General features: G+C 46.1%; 1 long non-coding RNA gene across 1 annotated transcript in view; it reads left to right on the top strand.

Annotated features, from left to right (window-relative positions):
- LOC100429371 (putative ankyrin repeat domain-containing protein 26-like protein) overlaps positions 1–13,164 on the top strand; it is a 92,283-nt gene extending 79,119 nt beyond the window's left edge. The window contains exon 13 of the long non-coding RNA XR_013407732.1: positions 1,689–13,164. This is a non-coding gene — a long non-coding RNA (putative ankyrin repeat domain-containing protein 26-like protein). The remainder of the gene's footprint in view (positions 1–1,688) is intronic.
- The last annotated feature ends 3,249 nt before the right edge of the window (positions 13,165–16,413 follow it).

Raw genomic sequence — 16,413 nt, 5'->3', positions numbered from 1 at the left:
CCAGAATTCTATAGAATTGGAATCATATAGTATGCAGCCACTTAGGACTGATTTTTCTTAGCAATATACGTGCAAGATTTTTTATACCTTTTTGTAGTTTAATGGTCTACTAATTTTTATCAGTGAATCATATTCTGTAGAATCCACGTAACAGTATGGGTTTGTGCACTCACTGCCTACAGAGCATCTCAGCTGCTTCCAGTTCCAGCAGTTATGAATACAGTTGCCCTCATTCTTGTGCAGATTTTGCAATGGGCATAATTTTAAAATGCAACTGGGTAAATGTTTAGAATTTTAATCAGTTGTTTATGTAATAAGACTATGTCTTCCTTTGTAAGAATTAGGTAGAATTCAGTAAAATCACCTGGGCATTTTTAAAAAGTTCTTATTGATTCAGTTTCATATAATAGACATAAGCCTAGTCAGATTATCTGAGTCTCCATTGGGTAGTTATGATAGTTTCTGCCTTTGAAGGAATTTGTCGTTTTCATCTAAGCTGTCAAATTTGTGAGCATAGATTTATTCTAAGTATTCCTTTATTATCCTCTTAATTGTTTGGGATTAGCAGGAATGATTCCTCTTTTATTTATTTTATTTGTAAATTGTATCTTCTATCTTTTCTTTGCAGTTAGATGGCTGGAGGTTTATCAATTCTATTTATCTTTCCTATGAAGCAGCTTTTGGTTTTGTTTAGTTCTGTTTCTTATTTCTATTATAATGATTTCTGCAAATATTGGTGGTTTTTTTAATTTTATTTTTGTGTCTGGTTTACATTACACTATACTTTTTTCTCTAGTTTCCTAAAATGGAAGGTAAGAAAACCGAAATAAGATTGTTTTTAGTTTCCTTTCTTTCTTTTTTTCTTTTTTTTTTTTTTTCATTGAGACAGAATCTCACCCTGTCACCTAGGCTGCAGTGTAGTAGCGTGATCTCAGCTCACTGCAACCTCCGCCTCCTGGGTTCAAGCAGTTCTCCTGCCTCAACCTCCCAAGAAGCTGGGATTACAGGCGCCTGCCACCAGGGATTACAGGCACCTGCCGCCACGCCTGGATAATTTTTGTATTTTTAGTAGAGATGGGATTTCACCATGTTGGTCAGGCTGGTCTCAAACTCTTGACCTCAGATGATCCACCCGCCGCCAGAGTGCTTGGATTACAGGCGTGAACCACTGTGCCCGGCCTGTTTTTACTTTTCTACATAGCATTGTGAATGAAACTAATGCCACTGAAGTTTGCATTTAATAATCAATATTACATATATTGTGTATTTTTTTACCACAATAATGATTTAAAATCAAGTAATATAGATGATACGTGCAGAAGGAGCATATGTAGATTCAAGAAAGTTAAACATTGTAACTTTTTTTAAAAGGAGAATATTTACCAGGCGTCTTTTTGTGAGGAGACCCTGTCCTGGAGTGATGTGTGCATTTGTATGCTGCCTATGTGAACACTGCCTCCTTCACAGTGATGAGGGTGGCTTAGCCTGAGACCCAAGCCCCTGTTTCCCATGGCTATCCTGATGGTCTCCTTTGCTTTCCTTCACCACCAAGGAGGGTAGCCCAGCAGCAGTTCAGCCCATATTCTTACCCCACCTCCTTCGCACATGTCAGCCCTGTGTCCTCCACACAAGGCTGCCAGAGGTCTGTCAGCAGTTCCCATGGCTGACAGTGACTTTGTGTTTCCTAGATTTCCAGGACAACCTGGTGGGGGAGTGGACCAGCAAGACTTCCTTAGAACAGGTTCCGACTGATCACTCGGTAAAGTCTTCTTTCTTTGTCTTGAGATGGGAATTTTATTTCTTTTGGCTTCTTTCTCTTTGATTTGAATTAAGATACGCACATCTTACCACGGACATTATAGATGAGTTACAGAATATCTTGGTGGGCAAATGTATGTGAGAGTCCATTACCAACTTGGAGCTTGTTCCAGATGGCTCTCATAGATGACAGCTTCAGTGACAATCTGCATGGCAGAGAGCACTTTCCTCAGGAGAAACTCATTCTTCTTGAAAATAGTGGTGACTTTGCACCCAAAATCATTTGGAAAATCTTAGCAAAACAGGTTTTCTTGTGCCTTTCCACAAGTGCCTTCTAGGCTTTCTTGGGAGCCATTGCCACAAGCAACACGTTCCAACTGGTTTTCTAAGGTCACCAAGTAAACAAAAGGCCCATGCGCGCAGGACACAGCATGGTCTGATGCTCACAGTGTTTCCTTTCTCTCTGCAGATGGACTCAGCAATTCAGGCAGGAGGTGCGTACTCTGAGATCATCCCTTTGCTAAGGAAAAATCTTAGTGTTGAGAAAGCTGATACTTTCCTCCCTGCTTTTGCTTGACAGCCCTCCTAGTTTGAGCTTCCTGCTGGAAATGAGGTTTGGGAAGTTTGATGAAAAAAAAAAAATGAAGAATTTAATCAACAACTGTGGCCATCCACTCTAGTTCCCAGAGGCAGTGATGTCATTTAAATAGGCATAGGGGTGCATCAGGGTGGGGAGGTATGGAAGAGAGAGTCCATGTGGAGTGACTGTGACTGTCTTTGGGAGTCTGCATCCTTTTCTCTAGAAAGCATGTTCCCCTATGCAAAGCATGACCCAAAGATTGGTGTTCTAGAAACAAAATTCCATCCCCATTGCACACTTGACATCAGTCAACCCTTTCATCCTTCACCATAGCTGTACCTGAAGGTTAGTTGAATATCCCTAGTTCTCAGATTGGAGACAGTGGAGAGATGAATTTCCCAAGCTCTCAGTTTCCTGAATGGAAAAGGCAAATATGAACTCAGGAATGGGTAAAAGGTTGGCGTGATGAACTACTACTCTGCATTCATCAGACAGCCCTGGTGAAACTTGTCACCATACCAGGGAGTTCCAGCAACTGTGTGTGCATGTGGAATATGACAGCCTAGAGAGATCCCAGACACTGCCCATTGTTATAAGTTGTTGTCAGTGATGGTGTAAGGCAGGGTAGCAATACAGTGGACCTTGGGGTGGTCATTAATGTGAAACACTCATAGGGGAGTCACAGGCTTTTGGCTGCAATGGTGGGGTCATTTCTCAGCTCCTGTTCAAAAGCAGAGAATAATCAGGGACATGTCTTACTGTATTTAAAGATATGATTGGACCCAATGCAGAGGCTCATGCCTGTAATCCCAGCACTTTGGGAGGTTGAGGCAGGAAGATCACTTGCGCCCAGGAGTTTAAGACCAGCCTAAGCAGCATGGTAAAACCACGTCTCTGCAAAAAATACAAAAATTAGCCATGCGTGGTGACGTGATCCTGTAGTCCCAGTTCCTCAGGAGGCTGAGGTGGGAGGATTGCTTTGGCCTGGCAGTTTGAGGCTGCAGTGAGCCATAATTTTGCCACTGCACTCCATCTGAGTAACAGAGTGAGACCCTGTCACAAAAAACCAAACCAAAACAAAAATCATGACTACGAGCCTTAGAACTCCAGCTTAGTAACACACACACCCAAGAGACAGCACCCAATATGTGATCTCAAAAACAAGTTGGCTGTTAGCCTGGTGCCCATCTTCCCTGCTCATATCTCTAACAGCTGAGTTAGAGAGGGTCAGCGCCCCCACACGCTCCCCCATGACAGGATGTGTTGAAGCCAGTGTGAATGGCAGCAGCACTGGGCTCCACAGACACGGCAGCACCCGTCACACACTGTGTGGCAGTGAGCTTTTTCCTTAGCAGCTTGATTTAATTCTTGGAAGCTAATTACTTACTTGCCAAGCAACATGGACTTAGAGGAAGCATCCTACAAAACGAACTTGTGTCTTCAGCATGAGCTGGTTTGTCCTGTTGTTCTTTTGGGTTCCTTTGACCTGAGCACTGTTTGCCATCTGGTTTTCCAATGTCACCAAGTTAGGAAAAGACCTGCACACAGAGGACGTGGCATGGTCTGGTGCTCATAGCAATAGGTTTTCTGTTATCACAGGCAGCCCCGGGAGTGCAGGACAATGGTTGTATGGGGCAATCCCTCCTGTGTGGATGAATCATGCAGATGATGAGGAATATGGCACCATCTCACTGGCTTTCCTGTACGCAGGCAGCTGGAGTTGAGCTCCCTGTTGTGAATGAGGACCTAGGTTGTGATGGGACAAATGGTTGTTCCAGATAAGAATCAATGGGCACATTCTGCAGTCCCTGAGAGCAGCTGCATTCTTTGTATGTGGGGTGGGGTTGTGTGCACTGGACTGGTGTGTGTGTGTGTGTGTGTGCATGCATGTAGTGTGGTGCTGACTGTGCCTGGGTGTGTGTGTGTGTCTCCCCCTTATTAGTGTCCACATTATGAATTAAAAATGCCATCACTCTTGCAGCCTGATGAGAGGCATAGGTAATTATTAGTGAAAATGTAAGCTTATGATGTGTGTAGTTTATTGCATGCAGAGGACACTGCGGTTAATCCAAAGGAAATCCTGTCAACACCCAGGCACATGTTAATTGGGTAGTAATAGAACAAAACTCTCTCAGGATCCCTACTGATTGATTTTTTTTCATTGGGAATCCCCTTCTAAACCTCATTGTTCAATAAACCTCACCTGGTAACAGACCGTCCTATTTCCTCCTGGCATTGAAGTGGTCATGACACCTCACTGTTGCCACTTCCATTCTTCACAAGCCTTTTCTACAGCAGAGGTTCCATGATGTCCTCGTTGAACCCACTGTTGATAAAGGTTCTTGTTCGACTCTGAAAGCCTGTGCAAAAACTATGTCAAAGTGGTTGGTTTCAATCCGTATGTATATAAAACGAGGCAAATTGTGGTTTGAGTTTCTTGTGGAGTATGCACTTGGTGGAAGCGTATTGTATGTAATTTGAATTGGATTGCTCTGTAGGTGATGATATTTTTCCCTCTTCTCAATATGGTGAGGCTGCATGATTTTAAAATGTCCCTTGTTTGCCCCAGAACCTGTCTCCTCATAACTGAATTCCCCTAGTTGTCTTTAATTTCTAGGTCACAGTTTGTCTGTGGTTCTGAGGGGGTCCTCTGCTGTGTGCAATTAAAGGTACAAATCAGTGTTACCAACATTGAGGTTCTAAGAATTTATGGCCAGCTGCCCAGTGGGCTCTGAGGAGGGGGGTGGTGTAGGGAGAGGGAGAGGGGATTCTAAGAATTTATGGCCGGCTGCCCAGTGGTCTCAGAGAGAGAGAGAGAGAGAGAACAGAGAGAGGCACAGCCTTGGCCTGGGCCTGAAAAGGAGCATGATTTCAAGGGGCAGAAGGCAGGCATGAGGGCACCCAAGTCATGGGGGGAAGCCAAGTTTGCAAGGGCTGGAGAGTCACTTCAATGTCATGTCCTGGGTCCAGCCAGATTGTTCAGGCCCCATCTGAGGGAAAGGGAACAGAGCTTGGACTTTGTGGCTGGTCTGAGCACTGCCTGGCAGTCTTCCTGGGCACTGAGGGAGAGGAACTTGTTTTTCCTCCATGTCTTCTTCTTTCTGTCGTTGATGGCAATGACACCATTTAAGTCTCTTGTATAATCCACAAGACATCAGGTTGAGAGTTTCTCTGAGATCATCTTGAAATCATCATTCCTAAAGTCTGTGTTTTCTCACTCCTGGCTGGAAGAATCTTGGCCATGGCTGGTCACCATGAGCACAGGGGCTGTGTCCTCCTCATTCCTTCTCATCTCAGGCACATCAGCCCTGGGCAGCTTATCTGAGCCGCAGTGACGTTATAATGCGTACAGCCCCGTGCTGAGATCTAGCACAAGCGTGAAAAGTTTCCCTGCTCACCTGTGCAGTCTGTTGAGCCCACCGCTGATCCAGAGGCCTGCGTGGGTTCTCATCTAGGATGGGCTCCTGAAGACGTTGAGGTTTTCCCCTTGCTGCTGCTGCTCTGCTCCTGTCTGGATAGTGTTGCAGGGGACGCTCTTTCTCTGTCACAAGGCAGCCCCTGCTGGGGAGCCCTCTGGACCGGGCTGCTGTCCTCCGTGTGTTAGCATCCCCAGGCCTCACAGGGGCCTGCTGCTTGTGCATGTGCCCGGGAAGTACCCATCCGTGGATGACCAGATCAGAGCAGCAAGCTGCTCTGCCAGGAAGCACCAGGGCAGGGGAGTGAAGTCTTTCTCATCTTCGTCTTTAAACCTGTGTATTTCAGTGTGGGTCTCAGGAGCATTTATGCCTATTTACATTTAAACTAATTTTGATAAATAATATTAAAAATTCAAAACTTCCTCTGGAGAGCCATGCTTCGAGTTACCCAGTAGCCCAATGCTTAAACTGCAGCGAGCATTGCCGTCCTCCCAGAACGGGCCAGCTGCCATGAGCCTGGCCTGGGTTCCGCTCACTGCACTCACCTAACGCAACACGTGTGCATCTGTGTTGGAAACTCGGGGTTCTCCGTTCACTGCACTCACCTAACGCAACACGTGTGCATCTGTGTTGGAAACTCGGGGTTCTCCGTTCACTGCACTCACCTAACTCAACACGTGTGCATCTATATTGGAAACTCGGGGTTCTCCGTTCACTGCACTCACCTAACGCAACACGTGTGCATCTGTGTTGGAAACTCGGGGTTCTCCGTTCACTGCACTCACCTAACGCAACACGTGTGCATCTATGTTGGAAACTCGGGGTTCTCCGCTCACTGCACTCACCTAACTCAACACGTGTGCATCTATGTTGGAAACTCGGGGTTCTCAGAGTGGAGCTGAGAGCCATAATGGGCCAGTGAAGGTGAATGGGTGAAAGGGGATTTTTTCAGGTTTTTTTCAGGCCCAGGGAAAGTCTGAGATCACAGAGGATAGAGCAGGGCATCTGCTGTCATCCAGTGTTGTGTGCATGGAGCAGGAGTGCTGGATGTCACTCTGAAGTCACCTTTCTCTGATGTTTGTGTGTCTGTAGCTCTGAGGACAGCTTTTCTGAAACCAATTATAACAACTCTTCAAATAGCAGAGACACTCCAGGTGGGGCCCGTGGCACAGGGTTTTTGGGGGCAGTTGGGTTACACCTGTGGCTTTGGAGCCTCAGCTGGGAGCTGTGAAGTCAGTAAATATAAAAGGAAATAGGTGTAGAGGTGTGGTTTGTTCTTTGTGCATCTTAATGAGAGAGCAGTAGGAGTTTTGTTTCCATGGGCATCACGTGTACTCTGCTGGTCCCCACGATTCTCTCCCTGGTGTGCACAGATGACGTTTTCCAGAAGGCCAGATCTCTCCTGCCTGTGCCACAGCAAGCACCAAAGTCCTGGGTTTTGGAGGGTGGGAGCGGGTAGCATCCTTTGTGAATGGAGAATAAGAGGTGAGTATGCGGGTATGGCATTGAGTGCTGTGCGGGGAGTGGAGTGGGACACAGCCCCTCACAGACGCTATGTGACCCTGGAGACAAAGTTCTTAATGCATGTGCCGGGAGGTGGGAGGGGTCCACCCTCTCCCTCTGCACTCTCGGGACCTATAGCAGCGCCTTCCTGTCCAGCCCTCACCATCTGCTCCTGGTCACAGGGCACTCCCTTCGTCTCCTGAGGTAGAGAATCCTCCTCTGGTATTACTAAGTGTCCCCCGTCCTAGAGACCCGAGGGGGGATCCCATGCTCAAGCACGGTTCTGGCCTCACTTCTCGCCCAATCCCAAATCCTTGGGCTAGGAATGGATCCTCAGTTGGCTTTCATTTGAGAATTCAGTGTCCAGCTGTCACCAAGGCCCTCCGTGGCCAGCAGGAATCCGGGTGTGTGTGTGGAGAGGCTTCTGTGTCGCTGCAGGCAGTGGCTCTTACGCTCCTTACAACCTGGTTCTTGGAGCGGCTGGGCCCAGGCTGGAGCCGCTGGGCAGCTGGCACGGGGGTCCCTTGTCATCACACTCTCTTCTCTGGTCTGACAGGTTTGTCTTGCTGAACACACTGCAGTCAGGCCCAGCTTGTTCCCTGTTTCAGGCCTGCCAGGTGCCCTCCTGCCCAGTCCTTCCACAGCTCAGGCAAGCCCCAGCAGGGCCCCTTCATTCCTGTGCTGACAACTGTGGCCTCACCTGCGGATTAAGGCAGTGGGACAAGGGGCTTTTCCTAGAGTCCCATTACAGCGCTTCTAAGCTTTCAGAAGCTTGTGGGATTCTTGTGAGGGTTGAGTATTTTCCAAGTCCCTAAGGTCATCCTAGGCATACAACAGTCACTTAGCCTGTGACATCGGTTGTCATCGCCTCCCACAGACCCCAACTCAGCCCCAGGCCTGTGGCAGGTGCTGCCAACCTACGGTGCAATCTGTGGACTTACAGAGGGCCTGGCAGTGCAGCCCTGCCCTTCCCTCCTATGTTCTTATGTCAGAGAGCAGTGGAATTGGTGATCAACAGGGAGGAAGGACATGGGACTCGTCAGAAGAGCAGAAACATGTCCTAAAGGAGGAGGAGGAGGGAGGGAATCGCATGTCGTGCACAGCGTCCTGTGGAGGGTAGCCACCTCGTGGAGGAACCGGATGACATGGCTTTCCCTGTCTGGACACAGTTATGAAATGTGAGGGCTGGGAAAGTGTGGGAAGTCAGAGGCCCCTCCCTAGCTGCAGGGAGGAAGTGATCCAGGTTGTGGAGAAGGCCCTGGAGATGAGCACACCAGAGGCTGTGGGGTTCCATAGCCCCAGGACAACAGGATCCAAGTGCCTTCTCCACTCTAACTCTCCCCTTTCCTTCCCATGGCTGACCCATCACCGCTGCCGCTCTGGACACCCTGAAGCTTCTGGAGCAGATGTGGAGGAGTCCCACCATGCAGATGACCATCGGCGTGTAACTGATCTGCTTCCTTCTCTCTCTCACCCTCTGACTAATGAGCTCCTCCTCTAGCTCTGGCCCCCTCTCTCTTTCCGTCTTATCATCAGCCCCCTGAAGCACCTGGTCTCATCGTGGCAGTCGATGTCCCGGGTCTTCAGTGTCTGTAAAGTCCCTCTGCATCCCTCCTGCCTGCTCTCCCAGCATTGCCCTGATTCCTGGCCCCCAGGCTGCAGCATTGAATCCTGTTGAGCAACACTGCAGGATCCAGGCAGGGAGCTGGGCTGAGATCAAAAGAGCTTGTCCCTATCCTGCTGGAGAGGTTCCCAGTGACATCCGGGTCTGCTCTGGGCAAACCGCTCCTCCCCCCTCAAAAAAAAAAAAAAAAAAAAAAAGGCTTTTGCTGCCCTGGGGTCTGTGGACCTGTGCAGTTGTTTTCTTCCTTCCAGATGCCAACAAGTCCTCTCCCAGCACCTGCGGAAAAAGCAATAGAGACAAAGCCTGAACGGCAGAAGAAATGTGAGTGTGCAGGTGCAGCATGACCCGGGGAAGGCAGACAAGAGCCTGTGTTCCCATGGCTGCCCTCACTCTCTTGTCCCGTCAGGAAACCCAGCGAGTTCAGTGAGGATGAGGATGCTGAAGAGCCTGATCTGACCTATTGTGACTTTTGTTTGTGTGTGTGTGTGTGTGTGTGTGTGTGTTTGTTTTGTTGTTTGTTTTTTTGAGACGAGTCTCACTCTGTCGCTCAGGCTGGAATGCAGTGGCACCATCTCGGCTCACTGCAAGCTCCACCTCGCATGTTCACGCCATTCTTCCACTTCTGCCTCCCGAGTAGCTGGGACTACAAGCGCCCATCACCACACCCAGCTAATTTTTTGTATTTTTAGTAGAGATGGGGTTTCACCAGATTAGCCAGGATGGTCTTGATCTCCTGACCTCGTGATCCACCTGCCTTGGCCTCCCAAAGTCCTGTGATCACAGGCGTGAGCCACTGTGCCCGGCTGTGGACTTTCTTTTAAATGCTAGAAATCCCTTCAGGCAAGTAAAGGATGCCTTGGAGGAGAACATCCTCCAAGGAACAGACACCCTCTTCATAGCAGCCCCTGAGTCTACAGGCAAGTGAAGATGCCCTGGGCCTGCTGGGCCTAGCCCTCCACAGGCTGCTTTAATGAGGGAAAGATTGAGGTGCTGGTCAGGCTGCCATGTGCAGGATTCCAAGGGCCATGCCCTGTGTTCTTGTCTGCAGTGCCACTTGAGCTCATTTGAGGGGACCCAGCCCTGCCCTCCCAGCCCCCAGAAGCAACAGGGAGCATCACTAGTTCATCATGAGGAGACACATGAATCCCCATTTCATGCTTCCTGGGAAAGTGTGAGAGGGAGGGAGGCGTCCCCAGGCTTCTTGCCACACAAACAACCTGTGCAGCCCAGCATGGCACCCCTGCGGGCACTCAGTAGGTCCTGGCATCAAGTAGGGGAAAGGCCAGAATCCAGGATCCGCTGGCATGTGCCCAGTCCCAGGGACCCCTCAGCCTCCTTGGAGACCTGGGGGCCCGAGGTGGCCTCATGGCCCCATTTCTCAAGATGAAGTTGGAGGCTTCTGTGTGTAGAGAGCACGGGCTCGGGCATCGATAGTTTTGTGTCTGTGTCAGATGCCAACAAAACAAATCCCTGAAGACAAGTCAGGGCCAGGCTAACTTGGGAGGAGTTGAGGGGTAGGATTCAGAGAGCCGCTGTTTTAAATGTATTTTCCAATATGAAATTAACACATATATGAATGTGTGTTTATGCGTATTAAATATATATATACACACACACATCCTGTTTTTTACTCTTTAAAACATAAGTGTTTTCTGTAATCCTTTTATGCTGGAATGTTTTAAGTGAGAAATGTATGTTTTACCAAAACATAATGATTTTTAAAATTAAAATGCATAGACAGGGTTGGTGGGGATGTTGGAAAGGTCAAGTCTCATTAGACAATAATAATGACTCCAGGAAGCTGCACACATTTAACGTGCAGCTCCTCTGTCTGCATGGCATGGAGGGACCAGGTGGAGGGGCAGGTCCCCATCTCGCCATGTGTCGACAGACTAGCTGCTCCTCCCAGGGCCTGGGGCCATGGGACTCTGCCTGTTGATCCTTGAGCTTCCCAGTCCCTCTACATCTGTTTCAGTATCCAGGATCCAGCCCCCTGAAGGTGCCCTTGTGCGTACCTGGGTTCAGTGCCTCCTGTAGAACATTTATAGACACTCTGTGCCAGTCAACCCGCTCAGCAGAGAGGAGCACACAGGCCCCAGTGCCCTGTGGATGGACTCTGGGGAGGCCAGGGGCCCAAGGCCACCTTGCAGGGCTTGAGGAGCCCTCTGAGACCTGCACACCCACTCAAGGGAGCCCCTCCTCCCTCCTCGTCTGTGTCACCCTCCCCTCCCCGCCCCAGGGACTCTAGAACTCGTGTCTGTGTTGCAGATTTTTTGAACATCTAGAAGGGCTGGGACACAAGACCTAACCCTGGCCCAGCGACCATCTGGATTGCGAGAGTTTTGGGGATTGTGCTACTCTCTCCAGACTTCCTCATTCCTTTAATTTTTAAAAAAGTATTCTTTCTTTAACCTGTTTATTTTTATTTTTATTTATTTATTTTTTTTTTATTTTGTTAGTTGGAGTCTCAATCTGTCGCCAGGCTGGAGTGCAGTGGCACAATCTCAGCTCACTGCAATTTCTGCGTCCTGGGTTCAAGCAATTCTCCTGCCTCAGCCTCCTGAGTAGCTGGGACTACAGATGCACGCCACCACACCCAGCTAATTTTTGTATTTTTAGTAGACGGGGTTTCACCATGTTCACCAGGATGGTCTCAATCTCTTGACCTCATGATCCACCCACCTCAGCCTTGCAAAGTGCTGGAATTACAGGCATGAGCCACCGCACCAGGCCTAACCTTTTTCTTGAGACGGAATCTCACTCTGTCACCAGGCTGGAGTGCAGTGGCACGATCTTGGCTTACTGCAACATCCACTTCCTGGGTTCAAGCAATTTTCCTGCCTCAGCCTCCTGGGTAGCTGGGACTACAGGTGTGCACCACCATGCCCAGCTAATTTTTGTATTTTTAAGTAGAGATGGGGTTTCACCATGTTGGCCAGGATGGTCTCTATCTCCTGACCTCATGATCCACCTGCCTCAACCTCCCAAAGTGCTGGGATTACAGGCATGAGCCACCGCACCCGGCCTAAAATTATATTTGAACCATCATATAAAGTAAGTCATAATTGTTCATCTAATAGCAAATCTCATTTAATCCAAGAAAATAACAGTAACATATTGTTGGATTATATGTATCTTCTAGAAAATGCCTACACCACTATATTCTGAATGAGCTAAAATAATAAAAACACATAATTCTATATAATATCCAAAAAGTCTTGTTTTTGATTGTTTAACATTGCTTCATTATATTGTTCTTTAAATATACCCTGGAATGGCTGGGCGCGGTGGCTCACCCCTGTAATCCCAGCACTTTGGAAGGCCAAGGCAGGTGGATCACAAGGTCAAGAGTTCGAGACCATCCTGCCTAATATGGTGAAACCCCATTTCTACTAAAAATACAAAAAAATTAGCCGGGCATGGTGGCGGGCACCTGTAGTCCCAGCTACTTGGGAGGCTGAGGCAGGAGAATGGCATGAACCCGGGAGGCAGAGCTTGCAGTGAGCCGAGATTGCACCGCTGTACTCCAGCCTGGGCAACAGAGCAAGACTCCATCTCAAAAAAAAAAAAAAAAGAAAGAAAAGAAAAAAATAAGCGGGGCACAGTGGCTCAAGCCTGTAATCCCGGCACTTTGGGAGGCCGAGATGGGCGGATCATGAGGTCAGGAGATCGAGACCATCCTGGCTAACACGGTGAAACCCCGTCTCTACTAAAAAATACAAAAAACTAGCCGGGCGAGGTGGCGGGCACCTGTAGTCCCAGCTTCTCGGGAGGCTGAGGCAGGAGAATGACGTAAACCCGGGAGGCGGAGCTTGCAGTGAGCTGAGATCTGGTCACTGCCCTCCAGTCTGGGCGACAGAGCAAGACTCTGTCTCAAAAAAAAAAAAAGAAAAGAAAAAAATATACCCTGGAATAAGTACAATATATTTCGCTTTTATTTTTAAAGAGGAGGTTATACACTTTCTTGCTATAAAATTCAGTAACTTCCCAATTTCCAAGTTATGGTATTTTTATGAGTAATTTTTGATATTTAATCAGAAATGACATTTGAGAGTTTCTTAATTTTATGAGCATGGAAGTGACAGAAATCATGTATATTAATCTGATAAGTTCTTAGAGACATTCCTTCAGTGTTACTTATAAATCTAAAAAGTGCTTATTTAAAAATCTGAGGCTGGGTGCAAGAATAGCTAAAATCTCTTATACAATTATTGATATTTTGTTAGACTATGGTATGTTTGAAATAATACTATAAATACAGTATTTCATTGTATACATTAAAATTTAACTGTATTGGTCTTTTTTCTGCTATAGAACTTAACTGCAAAAAAAAATTGTTTTTTTTAAAGTTCTGGAAATACTTTAATTGGGCCCTTAATGTTAAACATCCATTTAAGTGAACAGATTTCGTGGTACTGGACAGAATACAGATTTTTAAAAATTATTTTTTTAATTTAACTTTTAAGTTCAGGGGTACATGTGCAGGTTTGTGATATAGGTAAATTCTGTCGTGGGGGGTTTGTTGTACAGATTATTTCATAAGCCAGGTATTAAGCCTAGTACTCATTCATTATTTTTCCTGATCCTCTTACTCCTCTCACCCTCCACCCTCTGATAGTCCCCAGTGTGTCTTGTTTCCCTCTGTTAAGGGAGGAGACCGCCCCTCATATTGTCTTATGTACAATTTCTGCCTCCAAAGAAAGAAGTAAAAACTAAAAGGCAGAAATGAAATCCACAGGCAGACAGCAGGGCACTGCACCCTGGGCCTGGTAGTTAAAGATCGACCCCTGACCTAACCGGCTATGTTATCTATACATTCCAGACATTGTATGGAAAAGCACCGTGAAAATCCCTGTCCTGTTCTGTTCTGATCTGATTACCAGTGCATGCAGCCCCCAGTCACGTACCCCCTGCTTGCTCAATCGATCACGACCCTCTCATGCAGACCCCCTTAGAGTTGTGAGCCCTTAAAAGCGACAGGAATTGCTCACTCAGGGAGCTCAGCTCTTGAGACAGGAGTCTTGTCGATGCTCCCAGCCGAATAAACCCCTTCCTTCTTTAACTCGGTGTCTGAGCAGTTTTGTCTGCGTCTAGTCCTGCTACATTTCTCGGTTCCCTGACCAGGAAGCAAGGTGATTGGTGGATGGTCGAGGCAGCTCCTTAGGCGGCTTAAGCCTGCCCTGTGGAACATCCCTGCAGGGGACTCCAACCAGCCTGAGCCACGCGGATCCTGAGAGCATGCCTGCGTAGGCATTTGCCCCGGTAGGACGCCTTGCCAGAGCAGTGTGTGGCAGGCCCCCGTGGAGGATAAACACAGGGGCTGAACCCCAGGAAGGAACCGGCACTTAGAGTCTGGACATCTGAAATTTTGGTAAGACTAGTCTCGGGAACTTGCCTACTCCATTTGAGTGGAAGCGTGGCCTGATCACCCACAGCGTGCCTTTATCGGCACTTTGGTTTTGGTTTTGGTTTTGACTTGGTTTGAATTGCTTGACAGGACTGGTCTTGGGAACTTGCCCACTCCATCTGAGTGGAAGCGTGGCCTGATCACCCACGGTGTGCCTGTATCAGCACTTTGGTTTCGGTTTTTGACTTGACTTGGATTGCTTGATGCTTTGGTTTTGGTTTTGACCTGGCTGGGATTTCTGGATACTCTGATTTTGGTTTTGATTTTGGTTTGGTGTAAACTGCAAAAGTGTATATGTGCCCTTTTTACCCGTTCTTTGTTTTGGGTGTGCATCTGCTGTGAGCTTGGTGTTTTGTCTCGAAGAAGCGTGGGTCAGGCACAAATAAGCCCACCCTACTAGGAACTATGTTGAAAAATCTTAAGAAGGGATTTAAGGGAGACTGTGAAGTACTATGACACTAGGAAAACTTAAAACTTTGTATAAAATAGACTGGCCAGCATTAGAGGTGGGTTGGTCATCAGAAGGAAACCTGGACAGGTCCCTTGTTTCAAAGGTAACCTGTAAAGCCAAGGCGCCCAGACCAGTTCCCATACATAGACTCTCAGTTACAGCTGGTTTTAGATCTCTCCACAGTGGTTGAGAGAATTGCAGCATAAGCAAGGCAGAGAAGAGAGAGAGGGAGAGACAGAGGCAAAAGGAAAGTCAAAGAGAGAGAGACAAAGTCAAAGAGAGAGAGACAAAGTCAAAGAGAGAAAGAGAGAGAAAGAGAAATATATACAAGTAGTTAAAAAAAAAGTGTACCCTATTCCTTTAAAAGCCAAGGTAAATTTAAAACCTGTAATTGATAATTGAAGGTATTCTCCATAACCCTGTAATGCTCCAATACTGCTTTGCTGTCAGTGTAAACAAGGGCATATCCCGAAAGCACTGAGGCCTTCCTGTAAAAAAACCTTAACCCAGTAACCTGCGGATGGCCCAAATGCATTCAATCTGTAGCAGCAACTGATTTGCTAACAGAAAAAGATTTAAAAAAATAACTTTTAGAGGAAACCTCATTGTAAGCACACCTCACTAGTTCAGTTCAGAACTATCCTAAATCAGAAAAGCAAAAAAGTAGCTTACTAACTCAAAAATCTTAAAGTATGGGGCTATTCTGTTAAAGAAAAAAAAAGGAAAAAAAGGGGGGGCAGAATTTATATAAAAAGAGTACTATATGGTAAATTCTTGTCTTGAAATAAATTAACTGGTTGTTTAAAGAAAGAAATATTTGTAACAAGTCAGAAAGTTAAAGCATGTTGAAGAATTGTCTGCAAAAGTCATGAAAGAGAAAAATGTTATAAAAAAAGAATTTATGCCAGAAATGTTGTATAATTTAAAAGTAACTAGGCCTCCTGAATGTAAAACTAAAACAAACAAACAAAAACAGTTTATGTGCAAGGTGTATAAGGAAAATAAAATATGCCTTTGGTAAAATAATTATAAGGAGGCATAAGAATATAAATTTTTACCTACATTAAAAGGTTTAAAATATGTATATTTTGTTTTAAAGGTTTAATCAAGTTTTAAAATGTTAATTGGAAAGAAATTCTGTGTGTAAACATTGGCTAAAGTTAAAGAGCTATCATCCAGTTTTTCTGTAAACTGGATATTAAAATAAAAGCATAACAGGTTTTCCTTAAAGCACCAACCTGCTCTTTAGCAAAAATTATAAAAGGTTAAAAAGAGTCTATGAAATCTTACCTTATGGTCAAACATTAAAAATTGGATAAATATGTCTACAAGGTTTTATTAAAATTAGGTTTAACATTAATAACACACTAATATAAAGATAAAATTTAGCTTATCTGGTATAAAAATCGTACAAAAAGCATTGTTAAATGTAAAATGATATTTGGCTTTCTTTGGTTTAAAAACTAATAAAAATAGGTGCTAAAGGAAATTTCTTAGTAAAAAGGCACTAAGGACTATAAAGTCCACTGCCAAGGTCCCCACATTTAAAACAAAAGGTCAGTTTCTTAAAAATTATATACTTGGTTTATCTTCCACTTTCCTTTCTCTCAAAAACTAGAAGTCTTTTAGCACATGTACCACCCCTAGAATTTCTGGTAAACCAGCACCAGCCTG

The sequence above is a fragment of the Macaca mulatta genome, chromosome 17 (genome assembly GCF_049350105.2).
Source record: "Macaca mulatta isolate MMU2019108-1 chromosome 17, T2T-MMU8v2.0, whole genome shotgun sequence".
In the NCBI taxonomy this organism is placed as follows: Eukaryota; Metazoa; Chordata; class Mammalia; order Primates; family Cercopithecidae; genus Macaca; species Macaca mulatta.
Note: the sequence above shows the minus strand (reverse complement) of the source record. Positions and strands in the feature narration are given on the sequence as shown.